This window comes from Arachis hypogaea, chromosome 17 (genome assembly GCF_003086295.3).
Source record: "Arachis hypogaea cultivar Tifrunner chromosome 17, arahy.Tifrunner.gnm2.J5K5, whole genome shotgun sequence".
NCBI lineage: Eukaryota > Viridiplantae > Streptophyta > Magnoliopsida > Fabales > Fabaceae > Arachis > Arachis hypogaea.
In genome coordinates, this window is record NC_092052.1 from 40,837,698 (window position 1) to 40,842,801 (window position 5,104).

The following is a 5,104-nucleotide window of genomic DNA, read 5'->3' on the forward strand; positions in this document are numbered from 1 at the left end:
ATAGGAGTGGAGTCATCTGTAATATGTTCAAGGCGATTCAAGTGGTCTGCCACTAAATTTTGGTTACCACTCCTATCCTTAATTTCCAAATCAAATTCTTGTAATAGCAGTATCCAACGTATAAGCCTTGGTTTGGACTCCTTTTTAGCTAATAAATACTTTAGAGCTGCATGGTCTGAATACACTACTACTTTAGTACCAAGTAAATAGGCTCGGAATTTATCCAGAGCAAAAACAATAGCAAAAAGCTCTTTCTCAGTAGTAGTGTAATTCGACTGAGTGGCATCTAAAGTTTTAGACGCGTAAGCAATAACAAAAGGATCCTTACCTTCACGCTGAGCCAGTGCTGCTCCTACGGCATGGTTGGAAGCATCACACATTATTTCAAATGGTTGGCTCCAATCTGGTTCTCTCACAATTGGAGCTTGAGTCAGGGCGGTTTTCAGCTTATCAAACGCTTGTTTGCAATTTTCATTGAACTCGAACTCAATATCTTTCTGTAATAGCCTGGATAAGGGAAGTTCTACCTTACTGAAGTCCTTAATGAACCTCTTGTAAAAACCTGCATAGCCAAAGAACGAACGGACTTCCCTCACAGAAGAGGGGTAAGGTAAACTAGAAATAACATTCACCTTTGCTGGATCTACAGAAATGCCAGTATTAGACACAACATGTCCTAGTACAATCCCTTGTTTAACCATAAAGTGACATTTTTCAAAATTTAATACCAGGTTTGTATTGACACATCTATCTAATACTCTAGATAATCCATCTAAGCAAAGGCTAAAGGAATCGCCGTATACACTAAAATCATCCATAAAAACCTCCATACAGTCCTCAATAAGATCAAAGAAAAGACTCATCATGCACTTTTGGAAAGTAGCTGGTGCATTGCACAAGCCAAAGGGCATTCTCTTGTAAGCATAAGTCCCAAAAGAACATGTAAAAAGTGGTCTTTTCCTGATCCTCAGGAGCTATATGAATCTGGAAATAACCTATGTAACCATCTAGAAAACAATAATGCGATTTACCTGACAGGCGATCCGGCATTTGATCAATGAATGGAAGAGGATAGTGATCCTTACGGGTTGCTTGGTTGAGGTGTCTATAGTCAATGTAGACCCTCCAGGCGTTCTGAACTCTGGTTGTCAGGAGCTCTCCATGCTCATTCTTCACTGCAGTGACTCCAAAATTCTTTGGCACCACTTGTACTGCACTTACCCATTCACTGTCTGAGATGGGATAGATGATATCTGCCTCTAGTAGTCTGGTCACTTCCTTTTTGACAACCTCTAGGATAGTGGGGTTCAGTCTTCTCTGGGGTTGACGGACAGGTCTTGCTCCCTCTTCTAAAAATATCCTATGCTCACAGACTTGGGGATTGATGCCTACTATGTCTGCCAAACTCCAACCAATTGCCTTCTTATGCCTCCTCAGCACACCAAGTAGCTGCTCTTCCTGTTGAGAAGTGAGTTCCCTTGCAATGACCGAAAACTTCTGCCCGTCTTCAAGGTAAGCATATTTGAGGTGTGGAGGAAGGGGTTTTAATTCTAACTTCTGATCATGTTCAGGTTCTGGGTTGTCTGGAGCTGGTAACAGTGGTAAGGCACTGTCATTGTCCTCTGAGAATGTCCCCACACTTGGGCCTTGTCCTGTGTGCTTCTCTTCAAATTCCTCTTGGTGGACTTCAGCCACGGTTTCATCTATAATGTCACACTTGAGGATAGAGTGATCCTCCAGAGGATGCTTCATAACTCCATTCAGATTGAAGATCAGTACTCGGCCATCTATTTCAAAAGAGTATGTTCCTGAAAAAGCATCTAATTTAAACTTTGAGGTCTTCAGGAATGGTCTTCCGAGTAGGATTGATGATGGCTTATCTGAGGCATTCTGGGGCATCTCCAGGATGTAAAAATCAGTGGGAAATGTGAGCCTCTTAATGCCCACTAATACATCTTCAGCAACTCCAACCACTGTAATAATGCTTTTATCTGCTAACACGAAACGAGCTGCCGACCTTTTTAAGGGAGGGAGCCTCAAAACATCATATATAGACAAAGGCATTATACTCACACATGCTCCTAAATCACACATGCAGTCAGAAATTATCACACCACCAATAGTACAATTAACTATACAAGGACTTGGGTCACTACAGTTTTTAGGTAAACCTCCCATTAAAGCAGATATGGAACTACCTAAAGGAATAGTTTCTAATTCATTAATTTTGTCTTTATGTATACATAAATCTTTTAGAAACTTTGCATACTTTGGTACCTGTTGAATAACATCAAATAGAGGAACAGTTACCTCAACCTTTTTGAATATCTCTACCATTTTTGGATCAGGTTCCAGCTGCTTCCTAGGCTTCCTTGCAAGTTGTAGAAATGGAACAGGAGTGGTGTCTTCTGCAGTGTCTGCGCCTTTTGATGCTTCCTCTTGTGATTGCACTTCTTCTTCTTCAGCCATGTCCTGTATGTCTTCTTCCTCTTCAACATCTTCTATTTCCACTACCTCTTCAGCTGAGGCGTGTTCTGGTGAGCTTGGCTCCTCCTGGTTCCTCTCCTGCAGTGTGGTTCTGGACCTTAGGGTGATGACATTAATACCACCCTTGGGATTGGGTAACGGTTCAGAGGGAATTCCACTAGAGCTCAAAGATTGGTTATTAGAGTTGTTCATTGATCCAATCTGGAAGACAAGAGCCTGTAAAGTAGCGTTCAGACCATTTAGAGTGGCATTAATGTTATTTTCCATGGTCTGCTGTCTCCGATCAATAGATTGTAGTAAGTCATCATTGGCAGATGAAGAAGGATAGGTAATTTGAGAGGTCTGCTGTTTGGTATTCTGTGGTCCTTGGGATTGCCTCAGGTGAGGTGCTCTGTAAGGCTGGTACTGGTTCTGCTGCCTGTTGTTGTTGTTATTCCACCTCTGATTCCCCTGATTATCTCTGCCTCCTCTATTGTTGTTGTTGTCCCTCCAATTCTGGTTAGAATTGTCCTGCCATCCATGGCTGTAGTTGCCACCTTGATTGTTCCCTTGGTTAGGGCAGTCATAGAAGTTATGAGTGGCTGCCACGGTGTTGTCTTCCTGCTGGAGTTGCGGACATTCGTCAGTATAATGGCTGTAATCAGCACAGATTTTGCAAACTCTTTGTGGGACTAACTGTTTGTTTTGCTGTGGTGGAGAAGGTTGAGCTTGCTGAACTTGTTGTTAATTCAATTGCATCTGCTTCAGCAAGTTGGTCATTTCACAGATACTCTGAGTTAAAGTAGCAGTCTCTCTGCTAGAGGATACTTCTGCAACAGCTTTTACATGGCCTTGTTTCTGCCTGTGATTCCTAGTAGATTCAGCTAAGTCACTGATCAATTGCCATGCCTCATCAGTGGTCTTGTACTTTTTCATAGACCCATTGCTAGCACTTTCCAATGTGGTCTTGTCTTGGGGCCTCATACCTTGTGTGACATAACCGAGTAACACTATCTTGTCAATCATATAGTGGGGGCAAGCTTCCAGAAGATTATTGAAGCGCTCCCAGTACTCATAGAGAGTTTCAGAATCATCCTGAACAATCATGGAAATATCTTTCCTCAGTTTATCAGTAACTTCAGCTGGAAAGAACTTTTCCAAGAATTCTCTTCTCAGTGTATCCCAGTTGGATACAATTCCTGCTGGTTGAGTGTAGTACCACTCTCTTGCCTTCCCCTCAAGAGAAAATGGGAAAGCTTTCAGCAAAATTGAAGTTTCATCTGCACCATCACGCCTGACAGTAGAACAGGCTGCCTGAAAATCTCTCAGGTGCTTGATAGGCTCTTGAGCAGGTAAGCCATGAAACTTGGGCATCAAATTGAGCAGTGCGGTCTTTATTTCAAAGTCTATAGCCACCGCTGGGTGATGCGCTTGAAATGGTTGCACTGTAAAATCAGGGGCTCCAGCCTCCTGGATAGTAACTCTCCTGGCTGCTACCATGTTACCTGCACGTAAAACAACCAAATCAGTAGAACGGGGGCTGGTTTCTTTCTCAAGTGACGTTTCAGATCCGCCCTCAGAGAGGACTAACCAACACCGAGCTTGCCTTATTCGTGAAATAGTTCTTTCAATCTCAGGATCGAATACTAGCAAGCTTAGGTCAGGAAGCGAACGCGTCATCCAACGAAAGAAACAAGCAGCTCATAGTAGTAAAATAAAATAAAATGCAAATAAATAAAATCCAATCAATAACTTTAGCACTCTATTGCAACTCCCTGTCAATGGCACCAAAAATTGATGTTGGCGGAAATTGGCGAGTTAAGAATGATTATAAAATATGCGTTGCAAGTATAGTTCTCAACCAACCAGAAATCCGCTTATCAATTTAGAAGGGTGTCACAGAAATTAAAATTAAAATACTGGGAGTATGGATCCCAGGTTGTCTCCCAACGAGTTACAGAAAAGTGTGCTATTTTATTAATCAGATGTTTTCAAAAAGGTTTGAGTTGAATGGAAGAAAATTAAATTAGAGAATTTATATAAATTTAAATAAAAGCCTTGACTGAGAGTTGATTAGTTGGAAGCCCTATTCTTGTTGGAGTACTCTCAAGATTAATTGACAATTGAGGGTTATTATGTTTAGTTGTCCCTCACTAAGTAAAGGAAAGTTAAACAAGTTGGAATGCTGTTTCTATCCACAAGTTCCAATCCACTCTTGGGAGGATTGGTGTTAGTGACTAGAGAGCAATCCAACAATAAACCCAATTACAATCTTTCTCTTGAGCATCCCAACTCAAGAGTTCCTTTCAATCAACTCCCCATCAAGTTAGGGAACTACTCGCTCATTGTAATTGTAAAATTCATAACATAAGAAAGGGAATTAAAGAAAGACAAGATAATAATGATCAAAAGATTAATTAAAAATAAAAGTAACTCTTGTATTCTGAATAGATGCTAAAATAATCCAATAGTAAAATTAAGTAAATTAAGGAACATGGAAGAGTAAGAGACAAGTAAAGAGAACGAACTAGAATGTCGAAGTCTTGATGAGGCAATAACTCTTCTCAGTATCCCAATGCAAAAACAATGAAAATAGCAAATCCTAAAAACTATGAATGTGTAGAGAGAAAACCTAGCG

At 40.9% G+C, this 5,104-nt stretch overlaps 1 non-coding gene across 1 annotated transcript; it reads left to right on the plus strand.

Annotated features, from left to right (window-relative positions):
- The first annotated feature begins 3,486 nt into the window (after positions 1 to 3,486).
- Positions 3,487 to 3,594, plus strand: LOC112768365 (small nucleolar RNA R71). The gene has a single exon (XR_003185800.1). It is a non-coding gene; the product is annotated as a small nucleolar RNA R71 (small nucleolar RNA).
- The last annotated feature ends 1,510 nt before the right edge of the window (positions 3,595 to 5,104 follow it).